Raw genomic sequence first — 14,449 nt, 5'->3', positions numbered from 1 at the left:
GCCTCTACCTAAAGTCCACCATTTAAGAGAAAGGTATAAATGCATCTGCTCCAATTATGGAATCTGACACACAATTGATCATATGTCCACACTCACCACAGCCACATTGAAGAACATTTTCAGCTTCATGAGGGAAAGAATTCTGAATTTTTGCTCACAAAACAGTCACTAGCCTGTATTTGTTTAAAAAGGAAAAAATAAAGAAGTAGGTAACATTTGAGGATGACCAAATAAAGGGCTTTGTTAGAGAATTTTGGAGACATCTGCTATTTTCCTTCCCAGGAATTCATTATCCTTTCTCCTGGCAGTGGAAATTCCTGTGAGGAGTCAACTTTCTTCCTCTGCATCTGCATGTTGCCCAGGCCTGGCCAAGTGGACACTGAATCCCACTGGTCACCATGAGTCTTTGAAGCACTGGCAAGCACTTCGTGGAAGCTGCACTGGCTTGGAGCCCAGACCTCCTTCACCGTTCATGCCCCATGAAGGGAAACTAGAGAGACCAGGTCTTTTGGCATTGCAGAAGACCTGAATCTTGTTGTGCCTGCTGCTAAAGCAATCCCAGGTACGTTAAGCATGAAATTCCACTTTGTGGGAGACAAATATAGTTGGATATTCTGATACTTGTAAAGTCCTAAATGAACCAGCACAATGCTCTGCAGACAGCAGTCACTAGACAAAAGCCTTTGGCTAATGTGTGTTAGAAAAGGTAACTGGGGGCTGGAGAGATAGCTCAGTTGGTAGAGTGCTTGCCTTGTAAGCATAAGGACCTGGGTTTGATCCCCAGCACCCCTCCCCCCCCAAAAAAAAGAAAAGAAAAGCTACCTGGTGTCAGGGAAGGACTAGGAAGGATTCAAAGCAAGAAATGAATGTGTCCTACTTATTTATTGTTTAGAAATATTCTTTCTATTTTAACACCATGAATGGAAATAATTAATGCCTGGTTAATTTATTTTATATATATATATATACATATATATATATATACACACACACATACACACACATGTTCACATACACACATATTTTAATCATGCAGTATACTTTGACGTGGAAATTTGGCTCCAGTAAAATTAAGCTGTGATCATATTTTCTTCCAAATTGCTCACTCGCCATTACCCTTAATGTCTTCCCTGAGCCCCACTTGCTCATTCAAAACCATAATCTCTGCATTTCTTGCCTTAGGCTCAAACATTCATTTTCACCACTTCATATCCTCTACGATATCTGTTTCCTACTTTTATGTTCTTAATATCTCCACTCCTCTACCTTTTATTTTTTTCAGATGTCAGTTTCCTGTGTTGGGCTGTTTATTGCTGCTTCTTGGGTGTTGAGGTCAAGTGTTACAAAGGGGGCTTTTACACACCTTCTTATTAACTTTAATGGTGATCTATTATAGAAATAATAAAGTAAAACAATGGAGGAAAAAAACCTGTCCTAAAGAGAGGAAATTCAGTTTCCATTAGCTTCATATGCTATACTTAGATTAATATCATTAAACATCAAATATGTTGTTTCTTCAAGCTAGAAGGCTTCACATATGCCCTGAATTTAGTATTCCAGAAGGAACAAGAGATACATAACCAAGTATTTAGTAATTATCTAATTTTAGTTAAGGGGCATATAATTTCTGATCTTCAATTATTCTTATCTTTATAATGGATAAAATATTTTTTAGAATTGATATAACAAATTAAAGTGATAAAAGACATTTTAAAATCACCTAGGAACATAGCTGATGTAAGTAGAGGTGCTATAGACAAATGTTGGAGCTCCCCCAAATCGTTAGGTTGACTCTTTATCCCCAAGTTCATGGTATCTGGAGTTGACTAGGTCATGAGACTGCACCTTCATGAATGTGATTAGTGCCCTTATTAGAGAGACCCAGGAGCTCCCTCTCCAGTTCTGCAGTGTGAATTCACGGCAAGATGGAGGCCCTCTGTGAGCCAGGAGGTAGGCCTTCAGTAGACATAAGAGACTGCCTCTTGGACTTGGCCTCAAAACTATAAATGGCTGCTGTTTATAAACCTCCAAATCTGTGGGTATTTTGTTTCAGCAGTCTGAACAGACTAAATCATGAAACTTCACAAATAACAGTGTATATTCCCTTCCTTCCTGGATTGCCATGAAACTTTATGTCAGTTTTTAAGTTTTTCTTCTAAGCTATAACATCGCCATTTTCATGACAAATTTTTACCCCGAAACACCATGAACAAAAACATTCTAACAATATAAACCAATTCCATGTTTGTAAGTGGGCTTTAATGGTAATTGTCATGCTATGTACTTCCAAATCCAAATAGAAAGGAAAAAATGCAAAGTGAAGGAAAGGGAACAAAAGTAAATAATTTATCCTTTTTGCCATAATTGTCTATTGGTTTAATAAAGACTTGAGAAAATCTATTCAATGAATTTTATGGTTATATCTCTCAAACTAAATCATGATTTTTTTTTTTTTAATGAAAGTTAGAGCTTAGGGTAATCATGACTCGGGAGCAATGCTTGAAAAACTAACATATAATTATTTATTACAAATAGCTTTTTGTCAAGAGTTTGAGGTCATTACCACTGCCTATTGATATAATGCTCATCAGAATAATAAAGTGAGGTATTTAGAGCAGGGAGTGGGTGTGTGTGTGTGTGTGTGCGCGCGTGTCCTCTATCAAAGTTCCTTTTATTCATTTCTGAGTTTCTAAAGAGACAGGCCTGATACATAATGCTTATTAAAGCCAGAGCAAATTCTATGGAACATCTTTAAGAGACTTACTTTTACTTAAAACATGACAAGTGCTTTTGAGATTAACATATGTTATTATCTATGGTACTTTGGAATCTAAAATTAAAACATTTCTTATTTTTATACGTAAATAAGATTTCGTTAGTCCTTGAAGTGTCATGACTTGCAGAAGAGGGGATATATGAAAAATAACTCAAATCATGGTATTCAGATTCAGTTGAGAATATAGTTTGCAGAAGTTCACATCGTGGGAGATCTTTTCCAAAAATTCAACCAAAGAAGGGGAAGTTATGGAAAATGCATTTTATTTGTGTCTTCAAAACTGACATAAGCTTTGAATATGGTTTGAGAACCTGCCAAGTTTTTAGAAATGAGTTTAGCGAACCATATGTGGCTCACTTTTTTCAATCTAGTGGTGGAAGCTAGAAATTAAAAAAATGTTCACATATAATGCCTTGAACTTCCCAAGCAGAAGGGGCTAACTTCAAGTCCACTTAAACTTTAATTGGTAAGGCGTACTATGAGCCTAATATATAAGTAGGGTGAAACTCTTCTGTATTAAGTAATTTAATTAAGTTACTCACAATTTATTCATAAAATATTCAAGTGACTACTCTCAAAGCTGAGTGGTAAGTGTCCTCAGCAAATCATGGACTACAGCACCAGCATGACTTCAGCACCATGTGGCCAGAGGCTCACTGAGAGGAAGCACCAGGCAGGAGCCATGGAAGAACAAGTCCTGGGGCCCTCACGACTGCAGAGCGACTGGGAAGTCCCATGAAAGGAAGTGGCTTTGCAGCTGATGCACAGCATGAGTAAGACTTCACCAGATGAGGGAGAGAAGTGGGGAGAGGAAGATTTCTGTGCTGCTAGTCAGGATCTGGAGGAATTGAGAAATCAGACGGGAATCTTGGGGCAGAACTTGATCAGACCTGTTGTCTTATATTTCCACTGGCTTGAACAGTGCTTGGCTCAAAGGGGCAACTCATAAGTACCTATTAACAAAGTGAATGCACATGTTTATGTTTGGGAATAGTTAAGAATCACAGTTCTCTCTCATTTTTTTTAAGCAACAGGGTGGATGGTAATGCTATATAGTTATATTCTCTATTTTCACCTTTCCTTCAGTTACCATTTTCTCAATTTATGAGGAAGGAGAAAGCAAAATTCTATGCATACTCATACACTGTTAATTTCGGTCCCTGTTATAAGAGCCAGCAATTCGAATGCAGGGATCTGGGTAATCCCTTCCTCCCCATCTCTACTGCCCTGCTTCGGTTTTAGGTGCTCATCACTTCTTGGCTAAATTAATACAATTGCCTCTTAGCTGATCCGTCTCCACAGTGCTGCCACACTTATCCTTCTAAATGCAGATTAGCTCATGTCACTCTCTGAATTAAAACCCTTTGAAAGCCTTTCCATTTCTCTGGACTAAAAATTCAAATGCTTCCGTGATATTCCAGGTCTTTTATGACCTGGATCCTATGCCAAGTCTCATCTGCGCCATTTTCCTCCTTCACCTTACGAATCCCCTACTATGACATGTCCCACCCTGACAGCATTCCAGACCGTTAATTAACAGATAAAATTCAAAAGTAACCACACGCCTAAGGTGTTGATGAGACAAAATGACAAGTAAATTATAACCCCAGACAGCAATCACCCTGCACTCTGCCTGAAATTACCCCTTTGGTCATGATTAGGACTCAATTCGGATGTAGTTTCTTTGAGAAAACTTTCTATTATCAACTAGGCTTTCTCAAGGCTGAACTTGATGTCTCTCCTCTGGACCTTCAGAGGTCTGTCCTTCTCCTTTATCAACTCTGTAGTTGACCTTGTCCACTAATCTCTGAGCCCCCTAAGAACACAGACCCTAAATTAATTAATTGCAGCAAGTGGACAGAAGGTAGGAGTACTATAAGTGAGACAAAGATATGAGTTCTGAAGCATTGCTAGTATTTTCAGAACCTTCCTTTTTGATCCTTTGGCTTTGGCATTCTGAAACTATTATTGGAAAGAAAAGCTGCAATGACCCTAGGAGACAAGCAAAATCAGTCAACAACTATTTCCAGTATCAAAAGAAAAAGAAATTCATATGTCCAAAGGTTATTTTCACATATCCCAATGACCAATTTGAAAAATTACATGGAAAATTCTAGCTCTGCTGCAGATTAGTTCTAAAACCACAGGCACATTAAATCCTTTAGATTTGTTTTCCTCCCCTCAAAATGTAGACTATCAATAACAACCTGTCATACTATTTTGAAGATAACTTGATGTCTGAGATAATGCAGCAGAAGCTCTAAACAAATTTCACTTAACAAATCCCTGGATTAGATTTCATTCTCCTTTAACTTTGTAAAACATCTTGATTGACAGCCATGGTACTCTGAATGCCGCAGCCAGGAGGCCACTTTCTGGCCTTCCCACACACTTATGTTCTGGAGAGGGAATTGTATGCTTATGAGAGAGGCAGTTACGTTTGCTCTCAAACCTTAAAGCAGCTTGGAAATAGACCATGGGGGAAGAACATACTTTCCCAAAGGTGGTAACATGTAAAGCAATGCCCTGGATTCAGGAGAGAGCCAAACAATTCATGAGAACTGAACGACAAATGTCATACTCTTCAGTATAGTTTCAGTGGATTTTCTCTTCTGAAAAGTTTCATATTAGTAAAAAGGTAACCAGTGACTTTTCCAGCTCAGATCATTATCTATGACACAGCATGGCGGACCTCACCATTGAATGCATCTTTATTATTATTGCTTAGTTAGCAAAACTAGTAAAACATGTACCCTAATTTTTTAGAGTATGGATTTTCCATAATCTTGGCAGAAAGGGATTGGTATGACCCAAAGTTATTTCTGGCATAAAATTTCACAGCCAGAAAAAATGAGTGTTCTTGGAATTTGTAAAGCTCTCAATTACATTGCCAGACATTCATTGACCTTCTACAGAGAGATGGTATGATCTGCCAAACAAAATCAGAGGACTGGAATAAAAAAGCTTTAATGTCAGCTCTGTCTTAAACATAAGGCATTTACCCTTCTCAAACATTTGTAATATGCACTTCTACAGATTATGTTGCCTTAAGACTTAATGGAACAAGAACTGGGGATATGGCTCGGTGGTAGAGCATTTGCTTGACATGAACAAGGCCCTGGGTTCAATCCCCAGTACTGAAAAAGCATTTAAAAAATAGATTTAATGGAACATGTTCTAAATGTCTTGGATGAAAGATCTCAAGGATTGTAGGTCACTAGAGATCTAGAATATTTGAGCATAGTGAAAGTCTCTTGCAAAATAGTCTACTCTGGTCTCAGAAGTATTTTTAAACTTAAGAGGACTTATGGTAGTGAAAGGAAAAAATATATTTTTCAGAAAAATCAGGAAATCCTAGACACGTATATATAGCATCATTGTGAAAAATGAACTATCAAGGAATAAAAATACATCACTATTTCATCTTCTGTATAAACCCAAATTAATCCAATGTCTTTCTAAATGAGAAGTGCAACTGACGAAGGCTACCCTTCTTAAGAGTTAAGATAATACTGTAATTACAAATGGTACATACCTCAGAATGACCGCTTGAGAGCTTCAGGGTACCCCAGTTTTGGGAAAACCAAGCCTAGCCCCTCAATACATCCCCTCAAAGTCTGCTTCACTAAGATGATGTAGCCTCCTGGTGGGAGGTCCCTGTGTCTTGCTCTTTTCTATCTCTGAATTCCTCTACATAATTAACAGTACACCTTCTGTGGTTTACTGATTCAATCTATATCACCACGTTATTTATACATATACTACTCTTTCTTTTTATCCTCCATTGGCTCATTCTCATCAACAATCCCAAATATCCCAGCTCCTCTTTCTTTAGGGGCACGTATCCCCAAACACTTGAGAGCAATAGCTTTCCTTCTTTCTTTCTCTTGTCATTCTCTCCCACTCTCCCTCTCTTCCTCCTTCCTCCCTCCCTCCCTCCCTCCCTTCCTCCTTCCTATCTTCCTTCTTTCCTTCTTTCTCATCCATTCATCATTCATTCATCCATCTTTACTTACCGATCCTCTCTCTCTTTCCCGTGCACTGTCAGCTGCTGCAGATGCTTCAGAGGGTGACTTGCTTTCTTTTGATCATCCTATGAGTTATTCTGTTTCTCCTGTACTAGGGTTCTATCACCACACAGTCTATTAAATTATTATTATTTTTTGCCTAATGCATACACTTAGAAGTTTTCTTTTATCTCTGCCTAGGTTCTTCTTGATCCCTTTAGAGCTGTTTTCTCTGGTCTAGACCACAGCTTCTTTCTGGACTGTACCATTTCCTTTGGCTACCTTAATACTGCTCTCTCCCATTTTATCATCTTTCTGGTGAGGGGCCTTCACTGATTTATCTTCTTATACCTCATACTTTAGTACAGGCCGAGGTTGGGTTTCTTTTAGTCTCCTTGACAAATGACAGTTATTCAGACATCAGCAATATCCTGTTCATGGATTTTTAAATCTGATAGCCTACTGTTACCTGCATTCTGAGACTTGTATCTCTCCTCCCAAGAAAGTGCTAGATCAGGGAAGTGCAAGTCCAGTGGATGTACCCTTGACACGTAAGGCCAACACGTTCAAAGCAAACTCAGCAGCATCTCCCTGTTTTCTCCATGGACTTTGTCTTCAACAGCATCATCTCAGTCACAGAGACCAAGACCTTGCAAATGAGTCACATCAAATTCTTGTTATATACCTACTCAACAGGTCATCCATCCCCTGTTTTCCAAACCATCTCTAAGGCTTAACTTTTGGCCTTGCTTGTTCACTTGGATTCTTTATCTCATTTTCCTTCAGCAATCCAGTCATTGACCAGAAAAAAAAAAAATAGTCCTAAAAAAGAATAAGACCCCCTTAATGCCCCTCTTTAGAATCTTCAGTGTTGCCCAAATTAGAGCCCAGATCCTCTGTGAGACAACCAAGGCTTTTACGTTATGTGGTTCCACCGTCCTTTTTATTTAATTACATCATCTGCTCACATCGATCGGCTTGCCCTATCTTTTTTCCCCATTTAAACTACATCTGCATTTGAACAAAACATACTTCAAGTTCAGATCAAATTAAATGTTAGTTCCTCCTTGAAAAGTTCAGTTCTTTCTCTTTTCTTCAGTTTTAATTTCTTTTCGAATGTCACCATTTTTCTTTTTCTCTTTTTCCTTTCCTTTTTTCTCTTTGTTTGAATTCAAGAATGCTCTACCACCAAGCTACATCCCCATCTCTTTTTATTTTGAGACAGGTTCCAGCTGAATTGCAGAGGCTGGCCTCAAGAACTTGTGATTCTCCTGCTGTAAGCGCCATCGCACCTGACAAATTTTCTTCTTATATGGCCTTTTATTATTATATTTTCATTGTATACAAACTTGAGATTCTATCATTTTTAAGGATGAGGGTGAAATATCACACATGCCTTTATGTCATATATAAGCAATGTGCTTCTTTGAGCAGAAAATATAGCTTTCAGATGTTTGGGGATTTAAAATAAATTAATTCCTATGTTTATAAAGTATGGTTACAAATTATTATAACTCATTTTCAAATATACACTAAATTAATGGGTCCCAACTGTCTAGCAATTTCAGTTTAGTAGCATAAGTCTGGCAAACCAAAATATTTTTAAGTAGAAATTGGGTTTGGAAGGAAGTGAAACAATACAGTAAAATATTGAGAATAACATATTATGTCACCCAGAAATTCCCAAACTCTAAAGAGAACTAAATAATCACTAAATAAGCCACTATCTACACTATCTACAGAGTGGAAAAAAATCTACGTGTCTGTATGGATCATACACACACACACACACACACACACACACGCACACACAATCAAATACACCCGTACTGCAAACACACACATTTGTTTCCACCCTGGTTAGAACATTCCTTTCCTAGCTCTGATCTTCCATCATTGAGTGACCACTAGTGAATTCATCTCCAAGTAGGTTCATTCGTCTATTAAATAGGATGGTCATATCCTACCCAATGATCCCCCAGGATATTTGTGGATGAAAGTGAGCTTGTAAAACAAGGTCAGGTTTTATTCATGAGGTGTTTTTCCTGTTAAAGAACAAAAAGCATTTCATGAATCTTTCTGCAGAACACACTACCTTGGCAAACTGATAAAGCTGACAACTGTACTGACTGGCATTTCTGAAGCCCGTTAAAAAAAATCATGCCTACAATTCTAAAAACTAAGCTGCCATCCCTCATCCTTATAATCAGAGTGGCATGTAAATGTGAATCACTAGAGATACGACTTAAGAGCCAAATGCTCATTCATGGATCCATTAGTTACTCTAAATGGAGGGGCCAATGGACTGCCTTTACGCACAACAGGTGGCACATCTACTTAATGCACCCAAATGTAATAATATGATAGATTGAAATATAGATGTCACAGACTGCCTACGCAGAGGCCAGAAGACTGGCTCCCTGTTTCTCTGGAATGGCTTTCCGGGAACAACCCACTCTCCCTGATTGGTTTCCCTCAGACAAAATAATTGAATCCAAGGCTGTGCGTCAAGGCGAGCACTTGGATTATCTGCTTCATGTTGTAGCCTTAAGGGGCTCCAGGGTCTGGTGTTACAATTCGTCTTTGATCAAACCTCATCTCCTGCATCTATATTCATAACAAATTAAAAGCTATTATCACCACATATTAGACACAGTTTTAATGCCCACAGCGGGTCTTAAAAAAAAAAAAAAAAACAGTTTCCCTATTACAATGGATGGAAAAAAATCTTAGTTGACCTCATTGTAATATTTAATCATCTGTTATTTGTTATACATGACAGCACAGAGAACCAGGGCTGTACAACAGAGAAAGATGCACATTCATCAGGGCTAACAGTTTAAGGGAAAAGCACATTTAAATCTAAGATTCACTCTGTTAACATAAAACCATTCTAGATATCTAAAGGGATCAGGGACATGTGACTTCATGGTGCCTTGCCGAAAAGCGAGTTTCTCATTTACTGAAGAATGGTTCACCTTAAGAAGGACAATTATATGGTCAAGGTTTTTTCTTTTTTTTTTTTTTTTTTTTTTACATTTGTAACCGTCACTGAAGGGCATCTGTTTTAGTTTTCTACTTTTGAGTTTGTAACTCTTCAAAAATATAGAATCTGGATCTAGAAAGAAACCAAAAGATAGTTCTTTACAAACAATTCATTTAAAAAAATAAAGGTTCAAGAATTATAAATTGTATGCTAATTCAGGAGTGAGAAAGAGTGTTAAGTAAACATACATTCCCTGGGAACAGAATTTCTTATAAATCTCCTTACAGGTAGCATCTTTATTTCTTGCCTTAACCATCACTCTCACGGTCATACCCTGGACCTTACGACAGCCCAAACTTTATCCTCCCATAACCTCAATTTTAAGCTTCCCTCTCCCTGACTGCCTACCAACATTGGCCTTTCCAGCTCATTTCCTCTGTGCGTTCAACCTCAACTGTCATTGAGACCCTCCTACCCTTCGCCCTGCAGTCTTCTCTGTGTTCCTCAATTGCTGTAGCCCATGTGTTTCTATACGCAGTTTGAATTTTATGGCCACTCATTACTATCACTCCCTGGCACATATCCGTAACACCCTGTCCTTGTACTCAGGTGTTAATGGGATGAGCAAAACTGTGTCAAATGAAGAGGTCAAGATCAGTCAACTCAGGGTAACAGCAGGGGAGATGGTCATCATAGGCACACATGACCTCAGCCATAAACCAGATCCGGTATGCTGCTTTCTCCACTCTTAGGTCAGTCTGCTGACCTAAGGGAACATTCCCTGACTTGGATACCTACAAAGCATTTGATTTAAAAACATTCATTATATGACAATATGATATGAAAATAAAGTCTCTTCAATACTTTTTGCCAAATTCAGAGTTTGCATAAAATTAGTACAATCATTTTATTGTTATTTTCGCTTATAACAAGATAAGAAAAATAGACATTATCAAGCTCTATGGCTTTCCCATGTCTTACATGCGTCAGTCATGTGAAGTCCAAGCAAATGAGATCTTCCTATTCAGATGGAAGTAAAAATGTACTGTGTTGAGTGTACAAGTTCTACAGGCATTTGCTGATCTATTCCAGTTATCCCCACCACAGCTCAACCCCCAAACATCACTGAAAGTAAGAGTACTAACATTCTCCTAGATAAAGGCACTAAGTTCGTAAAAGTCCACAAAACCACCAAACCATACTTTGAGATGACAGGCACACATAGAAAGCTTATTTAAATATCATTTCTTTAAACCTGGCTCACAGTCCTTAGAATTTTCTAGAAGGAATGGGATTTCATACCTTAATAGCAGGTATCTTCCCTCAAAGACCAGGAGGTGGGCTCTGGAACAGAAGCGACTGGCTAATTGGAGCAAGAAGACAAATCCAGCAGAACTGGATCAGTGATTGAACTTGTACAGTGTCAAGGATCCAGTATGACTGCACAATCACGGTAACTGATTCACTCTTGCCATTTTAAGTCATCTCCAAAGTTAAGTAAAGCAATACTTCCCATTTCCCTGCAGAGATCCTTAGGCTAGTCACATAGGTCAGGTGACAGAAACTGTGGTTCACATCCAGCTTTGTGGGGACACAGAGCCATTGAGCAATTTGTCTAGTTCAAGGAATGACAGTGATCTATGAGTCACGTTCTCTCACATTAATGGAACTGCCAGCATCTCCCAACCCCAACTTGGCTTTAGAAACTATTTCTCTTAACAGAGCCAAAAGTTGTTATACAATTTGTGTGGTGGGTTGACAAGGGTGCATCCCCAGTTAACAAATTAACTGGGTAGTAAAGAAGGTTAAACTAGGGAAAAGAGCATGGAGCTGGACTTGACTGCAAAGGGGTAGCCACGAATGTGGACTTGATTCATGGTCATTGTAAAGACGTGGCTTAGAGAGGTTCCGGGGGTCCCTGCAGAGGTTTCCAGTCATGTCCTGGAGCTGGATTCGTGGGCATGGCAGAGCTGCTCATGCATCTTCCCCAATCCAACATGATCACATGGGAAGTTTGATTGGCCACTATAGAGAGAAATCAGCAAATGCCACTAAGTGAGTCTTTTTTCCTTTTCCCCTGTAAAGGTCATTGCTAACCTTTTTGCCAGATTTGAACAATAGTAACATAGTGTGAACCAAGTTCCCAATTAATAATGAATTAGAGAGTGAGAACATAGGGAAAGATCAGTCAGGAGTCTAACTCATTAATCCAAGTAAGAGCTACCAGTGCTCAGACAGTGGTGGCTCTGGTGGAGATAATAGGTTGTTCCCTTGTAAACCTTCTGGTGGAAAAGCAATGCTATCAGCTGTTTGGGGAAAGTATAAAAATCCACATACTTATGTAAAATCTCCCATTTTTATTTATTTATCATAACATATATCAGATAAACATGACTTTTGGCAAATTTCACTCCATAGCTCTCAGGTAAGGATCCAGCATCAACCCATACTTCTTGCTGAGATAGTGAATGGTGATCTCACTACTTACTAGTATGCATTTTGGAAAGACTTTTTAAATATACTTTTTAAAAATATATATATATATATATATATATAAACTACTGGCAATGGTGGAGCATCCTCATAATCCCAGCTACTCAAAGGTTGAGGAAGGAAGATTGCAAGTTCAAGGCTAATCTGGTGAAATTAGTGAGACCCTGTGAAAAGGAAAATGGGCTGGGAATGAAGCTCCAGGGTAAAGTGCTTGCTTAGCATGTACAAGGCCCTGAGTTCAAACCCCAGCACCTTCAAACAAGGAAAGAAAATGTTACTGTAGTAGATGTTCTTATTTCAGTCAATCACACTTTATAATAAACAAACTATAGCAAGATATCATCATGTAAATCACACCTAAATTATCAAAGCCTTTTACATTTCTATGAAATATATTTATTCCTCCTACAACATGTTGGTTTGTAAACCATACAGAAATGAATGCACCCATTTTATGAAGAAAGAAACACACCCTGATCTGTAAATAGACTGGTAGAATAAATTGTGGAATGTTCTGCTTCTCTGACGGTCTGTCTTTCTCCCATCCTGCACTGCTTACATTTGAACTGAGGATTAATGATCCCAGATACTTGATTTAATGGTTTGACATAGTGCGGAAATTAATATCCATAATAATAATGATAGTGATAATAAAATTATAACCACCTATGTTTAACACATTCTTCTATACATGACTTGTCTCCAAAGAGCCCTGTGTATTAGAACTATTGTTATCCTTGTTTTGCAAAGGCAAAGATGAATTTTAAGGCACCTATTTAACTTGCCCAGGGTTGCATGGCTTGGAACTGAACTGGTTCAGAACCAGGTCTGCCTATTCCCTTGATCTTATGACAGGACACATGGGAACCTTTTAAAAGAAAACAAAATTTTATTTCAAGTATAGAGTCTCAGTGCAGAAATGTAATATTTGAATCTTTTGGCTTCCAATATCCCAAGACGACTTGTTTAGAATAGCGTTGTCTCTGATGACCTTCACGTGATATCTGTGACTTGTGAGTATGTGAAGACTTTGCTCTTCCTACCACACACCTGTCCTGTGCACTATGGAGCAGTAAACGTGGACTTCTCTTAACCTCCCAGGAACATTTCTCTCCTTGGCCTCTTCTATCCGGGCTCTGGACTCAGTCCACACCCCTCTGGTTCATGTAACTACCTCCTGTTCATTATCTACTGGTTTCATAGCCAGATAGGGTGAAGTTTTCCAGTTTTCTATGACTTGAGAATGTGCAATCAACATATAATGAAAATAAAGAAAATACATGGTTAAAGCACAAACACAACCTAGAAAATCTTTTACTGCCTTATAGGAAGTATCAGATAATCGATGATTTTGCAAAGTGTATGAGACTTTCTGAGATCATATTCAACCAGGAAAGCACTCCTGCCAAAAGTGAAGGCTGTACGTGTCTCTCATGACCGGAAATATCACTAACCGCCTGTGGTGTAAACCCCCATCCCAACCCACTGGAGAGCCGTCGTCTGTGGCAGACAGTTTTGCAACACACGTGTCAGAGGAGGGGGAGACAAGTTCTTTCCAAAGTCAACTAATTGTAAAAATCGTACAAATAAATTTGATAAAGATCATATCTAAATCTGAATTTCAGGAAATTGCTGAGAGATTGCCAGTTCACAGCCACTTAAATTCTCTGAGTCAAAATCCATAATGAAAAAACAAAAGAAAACATTTCAACAAATGCAGGGTGAGGTGGTAGTGTTCAACACAAATTATGATTCATGAATAACAAAGCAGAGTAAGACACAGAGGCCCAGGAAGGAGATAGGGGTTTGACTAGCAAGGGGACACTTCTATTCAACACAAGCAGGCTAGGGAATTGATTATGTCCTTAAAGAGCAAGCTATCCAAAATTTGATTCTTTCATTGTATTTCAAAGAATGCCATTCATTGCTTATGTACTTAACCTAAAGGTAGTAAACTATAGGTGATGCCCTTCTATAGTACAGCAATTTTATTTAATTTTTTTTTGTCTTTTTAAAGTCTGTTGTTAAAAATTCTTTAGGGAATATTAGGAAAGGATGTTAATTAAACATGTAAAATACCACTCTGAAGACTATGAAGTTCATGCAACTTGGTGCACACTCTCTCCCCAGCATCTAGTGCAGTGCTTGGAACATAAGCACCTTTCCAAATTACTGGTTAGATAATGG

The 14,449-nt window shown here is 38.4% G+C and overlaps 1 protein-coding gene across 1 annotated transcript in view; it reads right to left on the bottom strand.

Moving 5' to 3' along the window:
- NYAP2 (neuronal tyrosine-phosphorylated phosphoinositide-3-kinase adaptor 2) overlaps positions 1-14,449 on the bottom strand; it is a 251,203-nt gene that overhangs the window by 155,908 nt on the left and 80,846 nt on the right.

The sequence above is a fragment of the Sciurus vulgaris genome (assembly GCF_902686455.1).
Source record: "Sciurus vulgaris genome assembly, chromosome: 3".
Classification (NCBI taxonomy): domain Eukaryota; kingdom Metazoa; phylum Chordata; class Mammalia; order Rodentia; family Sciuridae; genus Sciurus; species Sciurus vulgaris.
The sequence above is the reverse complement of the archived record's forward strand: the minus strand, read 5'-3'. Positions and strand labels throughout refer to the sequence as shown.